The following is a 20,976-nucleotide window of genomic DNA, read 5'->3' on the forward strand; positions in this document are numbered from 1 at the left end:
GATTCAAAAAGTAAAATTACTTTGTGTCTCCTGGCTAGCCCTCTGAAGTTCTCTGAGTTTATGTCAAAGGTCAGAAGCTGAATTTCAGTGTACAAGTATTTTCTAGGAGCAGTGCTGGTCATCACATGGTGTAGTGGTGCTGAATACTACTGGTGAGCAGACGGGTACATCCCTTAGTCACGGGCATAACTTTACCTTCCTGCTGGACTGCCTCTCACCACTTCTGCCACCTTCTTGGGTTTTTGGATGATTGATGCAGGGCTGGCAATCAGAAGCTGGAAAAGGAGTTTCACGAAGTTTATCTGTCTGCTTTCTTGTCAGACACATCTTGGTACATGAGGAAAAATGTGTAACAGTGTGCGGCTGTCTGGCGAGTGCTCGAACTTTCCAGGCAGAGTACCTGAGCTCAGCTATTGTTGGAAGTGCTTTCATGTGAGCAAAAAAAGCAAGCCTGAGAAGGGTCACAAGCAGTTATTCAGATAAACTTTTCTTGCACCTTATGCCCCTAAGAAGGAAGGTGAGTAAGTGTGTGACTGGTTGTAGCAAAGGCTGCCCTTTCTATAACTTCTTGCAGGGTTAGGAAGCTGTTCTCCTGTGGAGAAACCCTGAAGACACTTAGCCATGCAATATGAAATCCATTGAAAAAAGCAGTGCAAACTAATCTATTCAGTGCTGGCACTATCACCAACACAGTGAAAAAACTGAAGATTTTTTAAAGATAAACTTCCACAGTTGATGGTGCTATGGATATTTGTTAAATATTTGGTCCACAGAAAATTATTCTCCTTTCAAAACCAAAGGAAAAACCAAACAAACAAGCAAGCAGGCAAGAAACCTAATACTTGTTTCTTTCTTTGTCGAATATGTCAGAAAAGATGAAGGTATTCACCAAAATATAGATGTACAGTGGTCATTTATGTTAGGCTAGCTTTACTAGTTAGTGTGTTTAGTGTATTCCTTGGCCAAATTTGTCTCCTGCCTCTTTCAGTATTCTTGTTTTCTTGATTTTTTTCTTGGCTTCAGTTTGAAAATTGTTTGTAGGTTCTTAATTGCAAAGCCTACCAGAGGGAGAGATCAGAGGAGCACAGGATTTGCCAAATGTGATGAATGTCCTGCCTCAGGGAATGGCCAATACCTGATTTGTCAGAGGAAGGCCAAAAAGCCTCTAAATACATTCAGTCAGTCATGTAAGAGATCCCAATAGACAAATGCCTGGAAGCCTAGCTCTAAGTACATGACCTTACTTGAGCACAATTCTACAAATGTTATCACACCCCTGCACTCTCTCCTGTCATCCTTTTCCCACCAGTCAAATGTATTCTTTCCTGTGTAGACAAGTGGAAAGTGTGAAGCTCAGACTTCATCTACCTTAGGACCTGATCCAAATGTCAGAGCAGAAGAGTAGGATTTCTTTTGCAGCAAATGAAGATGGATGTGTTCTGCCCTCTTTACTGAGCTGAGCAGAACTCCACTGAGGCATGGAGATCAGTCTGTTCTGGCAACTGTGCCCTCTGTCAAGGTGAGACAACACTCTTCCCTTCAGCTTCTCACCTAAGTCATTATTTATATTTACACAGTAGTACACAATTTTAAAGCCCACAATGTACCACATTTCATACCAACCCCACAAATCTCTTGTGTGTTCATTGTCAAAATATCTCTACCGTTGCTGTTGCTACCAATTGACGTCTTGCTGATGTATTAAAACACTGTGTGACCCAGTTCCTCACATTTTTCCTCCATCTGTAAAGTGGAGCCAGTAATACCTTCATCAAAATCCTGTTATGCCTTTTAATTGTTTAATGTCTGAGAAATGTATTTGCATTCTGGAGTTCAAAACATATGACAAATTTCATTTTACTTTTATGGTATTGATGCTGAAGTTTGATTCAATGATATCCTCACAATTGCCTCAGTCATCTTAGTTTGGAAGCCAAACAACTAGAGTAAAAGCCTAAGAAAACCCCTTTTCCTCATTGGTGCACTGTTTATATAATGAGTAATAACTTCTGTGGCTTGGCTGGAAGAAATTAAGAAGGCAATAAAAATGTCAAACAAAGTTGCAATGAATTTAGAAATAATCACTCATAATTTAGAGTTCATCATCCCAAAGCATTATTTCTTTATTTGATAGGCTTGGGTCATTATAAAGAATGTGCTCCTTCTTGCATCTGCAACTACATAAAAAGGGACAGTAGTTTATGGCTGCTATATACTTGATGAGATATTAAAATTTTGCAGCATAGCAAAAGATGAAGGAAGGGGGCAAGGGGAAATAACCATTTGAAGGTTGTATTTCCCTGGTATTTTGTGGTCTTTGTTCCAAATAAGCATAAGCACTTTTTTGTTTTTTGGGTTTTTTGTTATTTGGGTTTGGTTTTGGTTTTGTTTTTTGATTTTTTTTGTTTGTTTTTTTTTTCTTTTTAACTTTTAAAAGTTTAATAGCTTGCTTTATGTGCCTGTGTATGTTTTGTACATAATTAGCTTTGAGAATGTTATGGAAGATGCAGTGAATTTATTTTTAAACTTCACATAGACCTCTGTGTGAGTTGCTAACAAAGAAAAAGACATACGTACCTGCTCATACATTTAGTACGAGAATAAAGACTGCAGAAGTCAGCCCTTCCTGTATTTTGCTTTTTGCTTCCTGTCTCCTATCTCTTTTCTACCAAAGCAAAATGGTAATAGCCATTTCCCTTTTACCCTTCTCTTCAGCAATTTTTTGTCTTTGCTAAATCTCAGGGTATGTTTCAGCAGTCACAAATTTTCAATATTGTGTCAAACAGAACAAAACAAAGTCTTCTGACCCAGCAGGAAACATGCTTTTCAGCTAATCATATATTGTGAATGTCATTCAGGTGCTTCCATTAATGTGTAGCTGCCAAGTGTACTGTTTCTGTCACAATTACATAGAGTAATAGTGTCAGGAATGATTATTAGGTTTCTTTCAGTTTAAAATGTTTCTGTGTTGTAAGTATTTTGTCACTTCGTAGTTGATGTATATCTTTGGAATTAATTGGAGATTCTCTGCTGGAAGATAATGACACTTTAAATTTCAGTCTCTTTATGTCCATGAGTTTTGTCCTCCCCTCTTCTCTCTAGCCCCACCTTAATGAGCCTTCTGCTGGTAGCTCTCCATCAGTGTCTCTTTAGAAAGGCTGGGAACTGATGCAGACTGTTGTTTTATGAAGACTTCATGTAGATATTGAATGGAAGTCTTAAAAAAATACACGTGCAAAATCCTGTGATTCTGTTACACTCTGCAGGCTGAACCTTCAGTGACTCTTGGAAGAGTAGCTTTTTTATTAAGGCTTTAGGGCAAGTTCCCACATGGGCAATCCAGTTAACTCCACGGGCTAGTTATGAACTTGGGAAAGATTTATTTAAGTTTTCCTTTTGCAAAGTTTTGATTGTTCAGCATAATAAAATGCAGATGAACCTGTGCAAAGCAATTCTCTTTCTTGATTATTGGGTGCTAAAATGTCATCTTCCTTCATTAAAAAAACCCACAATTGCTTTTAGCAGTAGCTACAGAGAGTCTTGAATAACTCCACTTCTACCAATCATGTAATTGCAGGATTTTCAGCAGAGGGCGCCTAGTAAACCTTTTCTAAGGATTAGGTGCCTGACTGTGACATCACTTGAACCCCTAATTTATTTAGGTTGTCCACTGGCCAGCTATGAAGCGCTTCTTCTTTCAGAAGCTGCTCCAATATTTTTTCTGTGGTTTACTGAAGCTTAACTTCCATTACCATTAAAAACTGTACTCATTTTCCCCCTGCCAGTGATAGCAATTTTATTTTTATAATCTCTCTAAATCCTATCTCTAAATTTGAAGTAATTCCAGGATGATGCTCTGCAAAATAGAGAAAGCAAACCATGCCATTCTCATCTGTGGTTTTGCATTGTCTTCCTCTACTTATTGCAGGTATTTTTAAATCACCTACCCTGTCTTATCCTTATGCCTATCCTATGCAAGCCACTACAGCCACCTGCTTATTTTGTCCTTGAAGGTCAATTATTTTTCCTACCAGCCAATGAATCTGTGCTACTAGGGGTATTTTTTGGGTGTGTATATAAGTCTACTTGGCTGAGGAAGCTCAGTGAAATACAGACTGGGCTTAACTCATCTTGTTTCAGATGCCACCATAAAAATCTTCTCCAAGTATCTTCCCTGACTTTCTGAAAACAGTTTTTGTTATGTATGCTGGTGGGCTTGTCTGTCAGTTTTCAACTTCTGCTTTTGTCACCATATCTTCTGAGCTTCTTGGCACATTCCTTTTCCTTCTTACTTCCTTTAATACACCTATGTCTCAATCTCTGCTAAGCCTTGTAGATTTTGCCTGCTTCCATTTTAGTGGAAATGACTCAAAAGACTCACTTTTCTATTGCAGTGATGGACTACAAACTTGACATATCCCAAATTCCATCAGATACCACAAATAAATTTTGGGGAGAATTTACCTTAAAAATAAAAGGCAGCAACACTAAATTCAACCAAATAGCTTGAACAAATTTTCCTTGGAGTGTCTGTTCTGCCAATTCAAACAAAATGTTTTCGAATCTTGGGGAACTAAGATATCCCAGGATATCAAATACTGCTGGTACATACAAATGAAAGAAAGCTTTCCCCTAGAAGTTGGGTTCATGCATGTAGAAAATTATTAAGGACAATAAGGACATACAGAAGGACACTAATCTATTATGAATAAATAGGTTTATTATGAATAGATCATGTAAACTTAAGTTCAAGGCTTTAGTTTTATGCAATGTTGAGATTCAAATTTAATCTGAAATCTATGAGCTGCTGCAAATCTTATCTGTTGGTTAGGTTACAAAATCCCTCAAGAACTGAGAAAAACAGCCTTTGCAGAGCATGGTTAGGCTATCAAGAATGTCTTCTAGACATATATTTTAAATTTACTTTCCTCTTTAGCTTATGACTGTTAGAGTTCTGTCTCCTATTCAGCAGAGACTTTATCCATTAAAGTGACATTGTTCATTAGAAAGCTGATGAATCAACCCCAGAGTCACATATAAGTGGTAAGTACTCACTGAACTCAATAAAAAATGTATGAGAAGACCTCTATTTATACTTTTGTTTATTTGAGGAATATACAAATATGTACTATTTCAATTCACTCTAAACAAATTTCAGAATATTATATAATAATATATACAGATGCAAATTAAAAAGAGATTTCATCACCTGCAAAGTTATGAAATATTTGATAAAATGTTTGTGAAAAACCTACTATTACTTTAATATAAGCAGGGTTTATTATAATAACCTAAATATAAGCAGGATTGATTTTAATAACCTATATATAAGTATATATATATACACACATACATATGAAGTTCCAGTTACCTTCAGCATGATATGATTAAGGATAAATTTTGATGGTAAACTAGAAAAATTGACCTAACCAGAGAAACAAATAATGCTTAAAATTCCTCAGAGTCTTTTAACTCATATTTAGGAGGCAGTTATTGTGAGTAATTATAAGTTAATTAAATATTGATTATTACAAGAGTCCTTCATTTAAAAGGTAAAGCTATAAGATAAACTGTGTTACTTTATAATTTAAATTTACAGTGGTAATAAATGTGCAATGGCACTTTATTGTTATTAAGTAGGATTTGTCTCATTATTCAGCTCTAAATGGTATTAAACTTTAAACATGCTAGATATTGTTAAGCATTGGAGAAACTCTTCTAAGCATCTACTATAGCTAGAGATAGTAATCATCCTGAACATTCAGAGCATTTCTTTCAAATTTGATGATGCTAGGATGTTTATTGCCAGTTGATTAATTACATCATATTAATAATCCCAACCTATTTTAATTCACAGGCATGACAGCTTGATTTATCTTCAATATTTCCTCTGGACCCTGAAGTCAGAAGTTTTTCTCCTAACAATCAATCGGTAGTAAAATACTATACATCAAGTAGAAATATTTACTTTTAAGTGCTATGAGTTAGTTTTTAGAACCACAGAGTAAACTGTTAGATTTTCTATAATTCGTTCAGCAGCAAACCAGGAGAACCTTTTTTAAGCTATAGATTAAACCACTGGATATTTTTACCTCTTTTTGTTTTGGTGGAGGGTCTACAATATATGTGCAATGAAAGATGATGGAAAACACCGGCTATCCTAATGTATTTCTTGAAGCATTATTCCCCATCTTTGTTTGTGCAATGAATTTCTGTCAGTTTTCTGCCTATCTGGATCCATTTATCATCAATAAATTCCAGGTGTAGTTTAAGGTGGCAAATTATATTTTTTTTACACAGGTAAAACGGGGAAATCAAAGCACAGAAAAAAATGTAATCCTAAGACATGAATAATTTTAGCAAGAAACAGAGAATAAGAACTTGAAACTACAGACTTTGGGTGAACTAGGTTCATCTTATTCGTACAAAAACAAAACACACAATAAACAAGAGGCAGACAAAAGTAACTGAACTAAATGCAGTTTCCTTAAGAAAATGATGTAAATACATAGTTGTATTTACTTATAAACCATGTGACTTTAAGCTGTGTAAGATCATAGTTGGCTTGTTTGCCATGAAATCTGAAGATAATTATTTTTCTATCTTACTAGTTTTTTCTACTGTCAAGAGGATGAGAAACACAAAGAGGACATTGAAAAGGGCATGTAGGGAGGATGCTTGCTTTAGATTCTATTAAGAACAGGCGAGAAACTTCTCAAGAATAGCACTGGGGAATTTTCAAGTTTTATGAACAGAAATTACCAATATCAGATTCTGCGTAATATTCCAATACCTGTTCCAGACATGTCAAAATCAAAAATGGTCTGAAAAATAATGAATGAAGGTGTGACAGAAAGGATGATTTTCAGTGTCTGGAAAAGGTTCAGGGGTTTGCTGTTGTTGGTTTCATTGGGTTTTTGGGGGCCTTGTTTTGACTGGATTTTTTTTTTTTAGTTCAGGGGAGGAAGATCAGCTTTTATTTTAGCTAGAATTACTTAGACCTATCAGAGTAGGTAAACAAGGTAACATTGGCCTGATTTTGAAACTTCATTGTTTCTCATGAAAAACTTGAAGGGTTATCAGTAGGTGAGTAGGCTATACTATATGAGAGAGGAAGAAAATACTGTGAAATGATGCTTCTTCCCATCAAGTAAGCAGAAATGTTAAGGAAAAGACCCACAAGCCCCTTGAATCTTGTTGGAGAAAGAAAACTACTGTGTTGCCTGTGTGGTGTCTCTGCCTGCAGGTGAACAGGCAGCATACCCAGCCTACTCCCCCGGGCTGTCATAGAGGGACTAATGGGTTTTTTCCACTTTTGCAAAAGGAATGAGAAACAAAACAAGATTGTAGAGAAGTTGTCTTCACATCCAACCTCTAGGAACTGTCCCAAAGGACTGCCCATGTCAGAGCCCTATAGCTCTGGCCAGGTCTCTTGTGCACCCTCAGGAGTGGGATCGTCCATGAAAACTGATTCAGTCACTCCTGACTGATTGGATGTGCTCCAATCAAACATATCCCAGCTGTTGAAAGCACAGCTGGATTTCCTGTTAACAGTGCAGCTGCTGCTGTTCTTGCTTCCATTGTTTCTGCCATCTCCTGTGAGGGCTGAATCCTGGTAAAAAAGTGTGGCTGTGAGTTGCTCTTACACAATTGCTTTCACATCCTGGGGCTATCTTGCAGCCTGCAGGGTATGGCTGTCCTCTCAATTATGTCTAACTGGAGGAAAAAAAGTGCAGGTTAGCAGAGAGGAGCTGTCCTGTTAAGACAATGAACACGCAGATGCTGGCAGACATTCCTTTTGTGTAGGAGCATGTCAGAGGACATAGCTCTGATGGAGCAAGTGTACATAAACATTCTTATATGTATATGTATATACACATGAAAAGGAGATACACAGTCCTGAGAGATGTGATCAGCTGCTGGGTTTTTCAACAAGGGATTGTTCCTTTACACATCTGTGCTTGTACTGAAGTGCCACTCAAGCAAGGAATTTTTATGTTGCCATTTTAAATACCCATTTTCAAAGCTTATTAAGCTTTTACTTTATTAACTTGTTGTAAGCTTCAATGTATTGTTTTCCACCAGCATAGTCTCAAATATTAAGGAGGCACTTGCCCTGGACTAGTAACATCTCCAAGAAGGCACATATTGGCAAAAACCCACACTTGATTGTTTCGTACAATAAAATTATGTTGAATTGGTGGCCATTCTTGTAACTTATAAATATGAATCACAAATATATGTTGTCCCAGGACATCACAGGGCATCATAAATTTATTTCTCCTCAAAAGATTAAAAGAAAAGGAAAGAAGTCAAAAGCTCAAGTCAGCTTTCAGATTGAGAGTTTGTTAAAATGAACCACAGAGCAAAGGTTTTATAATATCATCAGAGATGCCCTGAAAATCTTCAGAAGAGAGGGCAGGGTTTGTTTTTTTTTTTTTTTTGCTGAGTAATTCAAACATATAGCTGCAAGTGCAATTCCCTATAAATGACCAGCGTATATATGTAAAATATGACTAATCTTCAACGCTATGAGCAACAAAGGCAGGGGAAACAGTACTGCACAAAGAAAACAAATAGCACCCACTAATGCAGATTGGATTTTAATAATTGGGGAAGTTAATAGATGCTCTTTGGTGTCATTCCAGGCAGGATTTTTATAGACTTGTCCCAACAGAATTCTCTGCTGCTTGCATTACCAGGAGAAAATTGCGCAGCTCATTGTTCCCAGCACTCTACCATTTTCCAGACTCAGAAATTCAAAGCCTTTGTGTTTGAATTCATAATAGCAGTTCAGAAACAGCATTGCCAAGCAAGACAACCACTTATTCAATTGGGAATTTGTCAATTTCAAGACTTCACCAGTTTTCCACTATTGTAAATCAATGTCTTTGGTATTATTAATTCTTGTCTACTCCAAGGATCCTAAGAGCTAAGGCCTTACTAAGAAATGAATACCAAAGAGAAACACATGTGATGTATAGTGGATATTTTCAGAATTATAATATACATATTATAAAATATATAATTATATATATAATTTAGAATTATATATATTCACTCAAGTCCCTTACTATTGACGAAGTTCACTGGCCAATCCTGTTGTTTATGTGGGCAACACTTTGTACTGTCCTGCATGACGCTGAATCCAGTTCTCCCTGTGACTGAGTGTTCATCCTTCATTTAGTAAGGATGTGAGTAAGAGTAAAATGCTTCCATTTATATTGCTCATATTCTATGCACCTCTAAGCATACCCATGAAAGTTGTTTTGCTTTTTTGGAAACTCATATATCGTTTTTTTAACATGCACTTTTTTAATGCAACCTCCCATCGTATTTTTTCCTCTCCGATTAATTTCTTCTCCAATAAAATTCTGAAAGCAAGGACAAGTTGTGCAAGAAAAAATGTTCACGTTGATTATGGACAGAACAAATTAACAGTATTGGTCTTTATTCAGGAAGATGCTGAATGTCTTTGGGCAGAATCAATAAAACGCATGAAATTATATACAACTTGGAGTGTAGGAACAGACAGCATGATTTCCAGCTAACTACCTTACATACTTTAACTTGGGCATACCAGAGCCTTGCACTACCTATGCCAAACAGGTCAGCTTCTTTAACTACAGAAGTTACAGTGTCAAAAGAGAATTGCAAACCACACCTAGGCTGGTTGTGAGACCTTTCTCCTGTTCAAGTTTGTTCATGGAGAAATATTTACACTACTAAGGATTATGTTCTTACAGAGTAAACAGCTATTGGTTATTGCAAATGTGATGTTGCGATTCTAAGACTCTCACTGAGATAAAAAGAGAAGCAGGTGACAAAAATGGTAACTTAAGCAACACCTGAAGTCTAAGGGTGTCAAAGTCCTCTAAAAGTGGTAGGGATAAATTGCACTTAGGCACAGAAATGCTTTTCCAAATAAAATTTAAGGAATTTTATATATCTATATCTATATCCATATTTTTATCTATCTATCTATCTATCTATCTATCTATCTATCTATCTATCTATCTATCTCCCCCTCTCTGTTTGTATATATTTACACTTGAGGGAAAAAGTTGGCCATTTCATATCCATGTTTGGGAACATGTAAAAAAATCCTCCTGAAAAAAACATCCTGAAATCTCCTGAAGCCATCTCATTTCTGGAAAATGTGTTAGTTTTGTGGGACATAAAAATAAATTGCCTATTGCAATTATACTCTCCCTGGTTGCAAAACGTTTAAAACTAAATGGTCCAGGAGACAGTTCAAAACAGAAAGCAGGCTTTTAAGAAAATCTTGAAATCGGCAAAGATAAAAAAAAGGCATAAAACTCAGTAATCTTCAGTATCAAATTTAGAATATGTGTGTGTAATTATTTTTAAAATATAATTCCAAAAAATAAATATTGCAACCTGTTATAATTCTGGCCTCCTTCAATTTTTACAATTAATTACAGAATATATGAATATTTCAATTTTAAAAATGAAGAATATTATGAAATTCCTTGGTGTCACTTGGAATCAAATTAAAATTTTGATTACTTAGATATACATTGATAGCACAAATTTATTTGTGTCTGGTAACCAAAAGTTCTTTTTACTTCCAGCTGGCCAATACTTAAAATAGGCAAGGCTTACGATTCTTTGCAGACATGCCACTGTGTGAAATATGTGGAAACTGGACATTGCTTACTATTGTGTTTAAATGCATTAGAATTGGGTGCATCTCCATGCTATTGTAAAAACAACAGCACAATAAATTGTAACTTGTACTTGGTTTTTCCCTGGGGAGCTCAAGTTTAACAGGCTAGCATCTGTTGATACAATCTACTCTCTGCTTTTTAAGTAGATATTGTGTTGCAGCATTTTAAAAATCAGATCCTTTAGATCTTTTCTCCCTCTGCCCCATAGTACAAGTACCCTCTGATTCATTGCTGGGGGAAGTACCTTTTGCCTTAAGGCATGGTGCTACTTTTTCTTCAATGGAAGCCAAACAAGTATGATGACAAAACAGGGAGTATGACGGAAGAAAGAACAAACCCTACAGTCAGTTGAACGAATGCAGTACCTTAACAAAGCCAGCATGCCTTTCTTTGTGACACTGATGTCATTACCAGTGTCTTACAAGGAGCTTGTGAATTCTTGCTACCATAAACATGAATTTTATGAACTGTGCATGAGGGAGAACAAAACTGTAGTGACCCCACCTATGATTGATACACCTTTTTTATTGCTTTCAAATGCATTTCATGCATTTCCTCCTTTTTGTCCTGTCCTTTCACAATTCAGCTTAAGATCTTGGCTTTTTCTTTTTTTTAAGATTGGTTAATTCATCACCAATTTGCTCTGCAATGAACCTTGCATTTGTGAATTTGTGATAGTCTCAGACATCCTGAAACTATCTCCTTCCTCTTTATATTCACAAATTGGCAGCTATCCTCCATGTCATTTTCTTTGCCTTCCCATCACATTTCAAGAAACAGAAAAGTTACCTCATTTATAATATCACAGTCTGCAGAGTCAGCTAATGCTGCAAACAGTGTTTAATGATGAAAGTCTCCCAGTGTGTCTGAGGCCATACCAGGAAAGAGGTCTGTGATCTTCAGGCTGTCTTCTCCTTCTTCTATCTCTCTAGTGCTAAATTTAAGTGCAGGGAAAATTTTCTCCTCACTCCTTGCCCCATTATTTTGAGATCTCCTCTAGTGATTTCTTATGGAAACTATTTCAACTTGCTTCTGTTGGCCAGCAGATATTATCAAGGATGATTCCCCCCAGGGCAGCTTCATGAATCAAAAGGACTCTCTCTGCTCAGTACAGAGGCAAAAACTCATCCCCCCCCTTTGCTGACTTCAGACTAGTAGGAATAGCACTCTGGGGTTTCTCCCTGTATTTTTAGAGATCAATTCATGAAAATAGATGTAATGCTTATGCTCACAGTTTTTAAGAGCAAATAAATATAGTGAAAGAGGTAAACATGTCTCCATTTTGTAATCTGCCTATTTTAGGGATTTTAACAGGGGGAGTCATCCAAAGCCCACATGCCCCAGGCTATATAATTTCCAAAGAGACTGGAGGGCCATAAATTCAGATATGTGGCAGAGGGAGTCTGCTCTTACTGTGACTTGAGTAGGTCTCACAATGAGCAGAGTCCCAGCAATGTGATGACCAGACCACAATGTGCACACAGCCTGAAGGATAAGCTGTAGCAGCCTCTCTTTGTTCAAAAGAGGCATCAAAAGGAACTTCACTGGATCTTTTCTCCCTCTGCCCCACAGAAGAAGTAGCTTCTGATTCCTCACTGGGGAAAATAACATTCCCTGAGATGTACCATGCTGCACTTTGTTTGATGAAAGCCCAACAAGAAAGGGAACAAAATAAGGAATATGACAGAAGAATGAACAAACCCAACAGTCAGTTGAAATGTTACATGTAGATATAGAACCCTAACAACCCCAGTGTCATAGCTGTGGATGTACACTCAGGTCCTGTGCTGCTGGCATTAGTGTTACAAACATCACTGAAAGTAAGCCAGCAGGTTTCCTTCATCCCAGCAAAGAGAAAGTCTGAGAATGAAGAAGTGTCCAGATGACAGCTGTATGTACTTGGCTCTTTTTTTTGTGATGTGTTTCACTGCCCAAGATCAAAGTGCCTCCCAAGGCACCTCTCAAGAGCCAGTTTTGCCTGATGACTTTCCTCAGCCAAAAAACACAATCATAATATCTGGGTTATTTTATAAAACATGAAATGCTCAGACACTTACGTTGATTGTTTTAGAAACACATATGGAAAAGATATGGAAACTGAAAGGAGTCAGAAGTGCTCATTGGAGAGCAGAATGTGTCTCTATGTGGTATCCTCGACACCCTGGGAGGAATGTCGGTTGCATTGCATTAGAAAGTGAAGACGGTTGGACACTGTTCTGGCAGGCTTACTTCAAAATCTCCTTGCTTTTGTGGGTTGACATCCAACCATAAAGTTATTTGAACACATTTAATTAAATATTGTAGCTGTTTGAAGTTTCTGACATTATTATTATTATTTTCATATCACTACAGGCTTACACTACTGCTTGCTAGCCATTATAGAAGCTTCCAAGATCAGAGCAATTCATTCTGGACTCAAAGTTAATCTCATGGAAAATCCAATCAGTAAATTGATTAGGTATTAAATTACATTCTTTGTTAATGTTGTCTATTCCTTCCCTTACACTTCAAAAAACCCATTAATTCTTTTGTCCCCTCTTTTTCTCCCTTCTGTATCACCCATTTCAATTAATGGTACCCTACCATCAAATATACTGCTATGGATATTATTCTACCATCAAATATACTGTGAGGCTACATATGGATTTTGAGTTACTGCTCTCTCATTACAAAAAAAAGGTCATTGGTTTGGAAAAGTCAGAAATAAAAAGTATGTAAAATTGTCTCTAGTCTCAAGATGACCTAGAAATATTATTTTGACAATTTTTCAGTGATGGCTATCCAGAATGTGCTTCAAATAATAACTTATGTAGAAAATATTGCAAGTAGCAGTACACCACTCTGACTATGCAAATATTTTGTTGTTTGGAGGTTTTTTACCAGAAGTACCTAGAAGTTAACTTTGGAAAATAAGTTATTTTTGAGAGGGTGTTTTTTTTTTTTTTTTTTTTTTTTTTTATTGAAAACTTGTTTTGGAAAAAAAACCCAATGCAGTTAACTAAACTAAGTTCTGAAATCAGTGGGAGCTGCAATCCTGTCAGGACCAAATGTCATATGCTGAACAGAAATTCTGGAAGTCGTATTAAAGAGACTGAGCTAACATCAGGTTATTGCTGCCTGCATTTGCCAGACAGCCTACAGAAATATGTCTGTGATCATGGTGAGTCAGGAGATTAGCTGTGATTCCTGTGATTGCTAATAGCTCCTGCATACTGTGTTCATCAACAGGAAGTCTGCCACTGCATACAATATGGTCAGGATTTCATCCTCCTAATTTTGTTAGCCTTCTTTACCAATTGTTTGCCTCACATATACAGTTTGTCTTGTATTTCAGTTTTCAAGCTCTCTGGGACAAGTTTCACACTAAGAATATTTTAGTAGAGCACTGACCTCTATTTGGCCCAATGCTCTGAGATACAAACTCCTAAAATAGTCTTAAATGAACACGTGTTTTAGTAAGCAGCAATTACTGCTTCTGATAATTCCCACGACTGTTTTGAAAGACAGTGCTTTGCCTTTGTTTTTTACTTCTTTAGTGTTCCTTAATGAGCTTTTATAAATTTTAGTCCAAGTATGTTTAAATCTCAGTGCAAAGTTTTACCACTATTTCTAAGTGCACTTTGAGTCAGTATCTGAACTCTAGTCTGTGTCACTAGAATAACAATTAGTCCATCCCTATCAAAACTGCATCTCATTTTAGCTGCTCAGCAGAATTCACCGTCTCTCTTTAAAATTTAGTAACTCTTAATTCTGCCTCTCCTTCACTGAATATGATGTAGAACCCTAGTTGTTCTTATCTCAATGAGCACGCCATTTTAAATTTCTTGCTGGCATCTTGACATCAGAGTGGTTTGAAACTCAGCTTCCCAGTGTGCTTTCTTCAGAACACTCCCTTTTCTATTTTGGTGTCAGCAGAGTCACTATCTGCTGTTCCTTTCTGCATCTGTCCTCTCTCCACCTCCCTCCTGAGTGACAGCAACTGTCTCCTGCTGCAGCTCTCCCCTCACCAGGCAGAAGGGTGCCTGTCACTCTAGAGGAAGTATTTTACTGGTTTGGCCTGGCAGCTTCTGCTCTGTTCTTCACATGTTTTACTTCCAGCACATTTAGGTCCCTCAGTTAAAACCATCCTGTGTTATTTATCAGATTAGGAAATTCTTCTCTGTTCTCATTTAGAGATGACTTCGTCAGAATTCAATTTTTTGGCCATGCTCCTGGGCATTTAGATGTTTAACACTTCTGCCATTTCTTCCTCTCTCTGTTTCTCATCACACAGACATCCAAATCACCCCTTCATACAGCTCTCCTGTTGTCTTTTCCCTCTGCTTTTAATTCCTTGAACTGTGTCCCCAAACCAATTTGCCAAGGCCCCATGTTCATCTCAGTCAAATTCATCCTGAAAAGTCTCATCTTGTAGTCTGCCCTGAAGACTGCAAAAAACCATAACAGTTAAATCAAGGTTTACCATTTTGTTTTTGCCTTGTCAGAGAATATTATGTGTCACTGTATTCTGTCTCTTCTCTATCCTTTCCTTTATTCCTTTTTCTGCATCTGTGTTCCAGACTTCAAGCTTATTGAAGGTAAAATCTCTATGCTTTTTTTTTTGTGAAGCACTTAACTAATCTGTGGGTAGGATGCAAGTATAAAATAATAATTATTGTTCCAATGATCAATTTATTAATATATAAAGAGGCATGTAATTACTTCTGTCCTTCCTTACTGAAGAGATAGACGGTTCTCAGGCAATTATGGTAGCAAGACTGGCACTTTAGAAATTAAACATATATGCGAGTGAGAGCTCTCATTGAAATGAAAGGAGTAAGTTGCAATATTTTTTACTGCTCTGAATGTCTGCTGGATCAGGATGTTCAGTTGCAATGGGATAAGCCAAATCTTCCTTGCCAGAGCCCTTTCCTGAACACCTGACGCTGCACAAACCCCATTTACTATCAGTCATTAGGCAGAGCTGTCAAAATTGAGGGGACAGATAAAAAAAACCAAAACAACAAAAAACCCAAACAAACAAAAAAAACCCCCAATCAATCTAGCACCAGTCACTGGATTCTAACTATAATCTCCTACATGTCCCTGATTACATTCTTAGGGATGCAAGAGATTACTGATTGCTTTTAAATTACTAAAGCATGGAACTGTGAACATGGAGCCATACTTCTTCACAGAGATGTGGTTCAGTGAGTCCCTATATTTAAAACTGAAAGGAAAAGTGATCCCATATCTAATTCATTCCTACAAAGAGAACAAATTGCCAATTCATGGCTTACTTATTTATTTAATGTTTTTTTATCTTATAGCAAAAATTGTTGCTGTGACTCTGGCTAAACATTAACTGGAAGAGAAGTGAAAAGTAAGTAGCATAATGATTAGGCACAACTTGGATGCCATGATTACATTATGACCCATTGTTTGTTTCTTTGATCTTGGCTGATTAGATAAATTTTTCATCTGAAAATATAATGAGCAATTATTTCATGGAGTGAGTATAACTTAATAATATAAAATATAAAACTTAAAACAATAGCTCACCTTATCACACCAGAAAAAGCATAATGATATTTCAGCACCACTCAAAAAATCCTCCTGGATTTAGCTCAAATACTGGTATTAATGTTATACTAGACTCAAGGTATAGTTCAAAATGTCTAATTTATTGGGCCAAATAATTTGCATCAGTTGCTGTGACTTTCATACTTTGAGATTAAACTTTGTTTTCAGACTGTGCTGTGTTACAAAAAAGGGTATTTCCAGATTCAAGATGAGAACAAGAAGTGTTATTTTGTTATGCTGTGCTATCCAAAAAAAACTACTGTATATTGTTTTCAACACCCAATATGAAGTAAGTTTTTTTAGAGTTCAGACCTTAGAATCTTCTGATGTCGATGCCTGTGGCAAAGTCAGAGATTTCTCAAATAATATGTCTCATAGTTGTGCACATTACTGTATCTGGGCAATTCTCAGCTGGGTATTGCAGAGGAAAGCTGAAAAGAGGTAGACAAAGGACATCTCTGCAGAATGTGGCATTTATTTGCAATTCCAGAAAACATTCCTTGCACAAAATCATCCTTTTTATTCCACCACATGCTTGTAGCACAAATCCCAACATAATAATAAGTTAGCACATAGCAAAGCCTCCTAGTAGTTTCAGATCCAAATCTCTACTTTCCCTGCCATTCTGGAATAGATTTTAGGATACCACAGCCAAAACAGATTTATAGTTCTGTCACTGTTTCTCAGGTTCAGGCATTTATCTGAACCTTTCCTTCTCTATCTGTCCTGACTATTTGCAAAGGTTTTCAAATTCTATTGAATAAGTTTTGGCTCTTTCCTGACATGCTTTCATACTCAGATCTGTGTACCAAGTGGATTGATAACACTGTGAGAAAGGAATTTTAAATCCAACGCAGTCTCTAATTTTTTCCTTACTGCAGTGGGAAGTTTATTCTGCTCACTAACCTCCAGACTAAATGGGACCTTTGAGATAAATTTTACATTAGTTTATCTCTCAAATTGAATATTACATGATTCTGTATTTAATGTCATGGGATTAGCTGTTAGCCATGCATCTGCAAAGATATTTCCACCATCATGGTGTCAAAACTCAAAATTAGTGATTAATAAAGTGAAGGAAGTGAAAGGGGAGCAGCAAGTTATTTGAAATGATGGCCATGATATATGAATACGATTAGCTTTGCCTTAAAGAATATTTATGTGATTATATGAATGCAAAAAGGCAATGCAGTATTTTAGTCTTTCTCTAGTCTCTGGAACACTCTGAAGCAGATGGACTGTGTGACTGATGATTCAATAATTGCACTCATTAAAAATGTTCACGCTTTTAATCTTTCCCCCCTCACATTCTGTGAAGAGCTGAGGAATGAAATGGTTTTGTCATTGTCAGCAGATAGATAATTGAGTTTGCTTTGATTTCCTGGGGTGCCCCTTCCCCATCCCCATGCTGTTGGATTGACATCTCCAGAAGCGCAGTAGAACATATGAATCAGACCCAACTGTCTTAAAGGAGAAAAACATGATGGAAATACTCCTTTCTCCCTCTCAGTATTCACTTGTATGCACTCAACCAGCAACCTACTTTGGTAGGTAGACTGCATTTGTTTTTTGCCAGATTACCTGCCCCTGATACAATTTCCTACCCGTGGCACTCAAGGAAAAGAAAGATAATTCTGCCTTGAACTTATGCACAGAATACTTCTCCTGTTTATTGTTGTGAACTAGAATAAAGATGATAGAGGGGGAGAGGGAGTCCAGCTGTGCAAATGCCTGATGCCTGGTGTTACAACAACATGAAATCAACATAATCTCACAAAACACCAAGGAAAAATGGCAGGGGGAAAAGCAGTGAAAAAAAGAACTATCATGATTTCTCTGAAAATAAGGATAAAAATATCTCCCAACTCTGCTGAAAAGGTGCTTCTTTTTGTTTCTGTCAGTAGAATTTAAGAGTTGGCATTTAAATTTGAATTGCGTAACAGCAAAAACATTCTCCAAATGAGGCATTGTATCCACTCATTCCACCTACTCTATTGTCTGGGCACCCATTTTCCAGATGTTGCTCTGGAGACATATATAGTAGAAGTTGTGTAATCCATGGCTTTCTGACAGTCGCCAGCTGCTCCGGGAGACTCTCACACTATCCATCATTTGTATTTTGCAAACCTCTGACTGAAATCAGGGCATCAGAGTTCAGCCTTGCTCAAACATGACATGACAGAGCCCTTTGCTACTCTGATTAAAGTCTCTGAGGTGGACTTTCATTGCTCCCACACTTGGGTTTTACTATTCGGTACCTGTGAGCAAAAGAAAAATATTTTTTCTGCACGGATGTTCTGTTTTTTTTGACTTCTTGGGTATGCTCCCTAGTCTCAGCTGCTCTGTAAAACAATTACAAACTGCTGCTAGAGCACTTACACATCCTGGGCAGACTGCATAAGTGCTTAGACACTTCTACAGCCCTCCTTCTGTGTACACTCTCTCTCAGATGCCTGCAATCTGAAGAATGCAATGAACAGATTTTTACTCAAAATACACAGATCAGAAGTGAGGTGTTAGGTTCTGATATCACCCTTTTCCTCAAATTCACTGCACACTGTTATTCCTTCTGTCTGTTGGGAACAAGGATTTTTAGGCAATAATGATGTGCAGGTTTTTCATCATATATTGTTCCAACAATTGAAAAAAGGTCTCTGTCAGGAGAGCAGGACATTTTCACCAACTGCCTTTGTTAACTACCTGGACTGTTCCTGTCCCCATCCTTGGCAGAAGGCTGCATCTTCAGACCAATTCCTTGCTCTGCACCAAAAACACCGTTGCTCCTTTTTCCTCCCTGTGTAAGTGCAGATGAATATGTTCCAAGTTCTAACACTCCTTAGCCAACAATCTGTTCAGAGTTAAAACTGTGAATGTCACTTCACCTTCTCGTCCCAAGATGCGCTACAGTGAGGGCTTTATGTATGACACAGTGTATGTATATTTCACAAGCACAAACTGTAAAGTATGAAGTGCACATACATCCTAAGTCATCACACCATGGCCAATTTAAATGGGCTTGCCATTTGGGCAGCAAAAATGGACAGCAGGATAAGAGTGGGCACTCAAACAGGGAAGCAACATGATTTGCACAGAATTCAGTGGCACTATTCCTTAACTAAACTGGTTAAATCAATATGTACAAGAGGTTTTTTAAGTGTTATACTCAATAATGTGATCATAGATGCTTGGGAAAACGGATCCCTCAAAGATTTTCAAGGAAAAAACTGCCCATTGGATGGGGAAGTTTCTAAGTGGATGTCATGTATAGAGTAGAGCAGACTGTTCCCAGCAGGCCAGCAGTGGTTTCAGGAAGTTACCAAAAACTGTCTTGAAGTATAAAATATCACATAATTAGCTACATTCTGATACTGTCTGTGGACAACTATCAGTTAGAATGCACAAATCTGTTTGAAAGGACAGGCTCATTTAGAAATAACGCCCAGCGTCAATCACACACCATGCAGAACAAAAGTTTCCCAGGAAAATAGCCACAACATTCAGCTTCAGACTTTATCTGGAGCTAAGCACTATGGCGATACAATTTTTTACATTGATGATGGATGAACTCAAGTTCATGCACTCTACAACCCTCAAACACTGGAAAACTTTGGATACAATTTTGGTTGCCTGGAGCCAGAGCCAGGGCAGTTCAGAGTTTCATTTTATTTCAACAGGATTATTTATAGACATATTTCAACCCAAACATTTCTCTGTCAAAGAAGGACATTACTTTTTAGGAGCCAACACAACACATGGCAGGTCTGTATTTTGTTTTGAATGAATGTCTGAGCCCGCATTCTAACCCAAATACATTCTATATATGTACTGGCTGGCTCAATCCTGCAGCATGGGTCCAGAAGCACACCTCCCTGCCATGTGTCTAACATGCATCTTGCAGGATCATTTTGTAGCCAAGGATGGTAGAAGTCCTAAAAGTAAGCTGGAACTATAAGTATCCATATGCCTGTGATTACTAGCTCAACATCCTCCCACATCAGAGAATCTGAGTGCACAGCTCCTGGTCAGCAAAGTGGGCATCTTTGCATCCTCTTCTTAGCCCACCCCACACACAACCTCCTGATCTCTCAAAATCTTCGAGTTCTGAAATTTCATGTTTGCATACTTTTCCTTTGTCCCCTGTCTCCCCTCTTTCTCTGAGTCAATTGCAAGGTGATATCCTGCTCACAGCAAGCTGCGGAACACACAAGTGGATACAATATCTGCAGGGACATGGGCAGAAGCAGAAGATTGGTAAGACAGACATTGGCTTTTTTCCGCTTTAAGAGAAAATGCTAAGACATTGCTCAAGACAATAAATAAACGTTGATGTGGTTCTCAGGAACCAAGTATTTAAAGGCACTGTTCCTCTATGAATTTAAGCACTGAAACCACTTTCTTCTTAAACTGCTGGTGAGTCATTGTTCATAATTGGGATCTATTTATCATTAAAATTATTTTTGTGCATCATTGCCCCCCATGAAAAAGATTATTACATTTTACAACAAGATGTGACTATTCTGTTGAATAAATTGGACAGAGCTAGAGAAAAAGAACAACCAAAATTAGAAACATTGTCAAAACAGGGAAACACAAAGAAAAATAAAAAATCACTTCTACTAACAGCTAGCTCTAAATATGGTGTGTGACAGACCAATGCCTATTCCATATTGCAGTGTCCCCATACAGTGGATAGCTTTCACAGAGGTCTGAGATGTCATATTAT

This window comes from Geospiza fortis, unplaced genomic scaffold (assembly GCF_000277835.1).
Source record: "Geospiza fortis unplaced genomic scaffold, GeoFor_1.0 scaffold491, whole genome shotgun sequence".
NCBI classification, from domain to species: Eukaryota; Metazoa; Chordata; class Aves; order Passeriformes; family Thraupidae; genus Geospiza; species Geospiza fortis.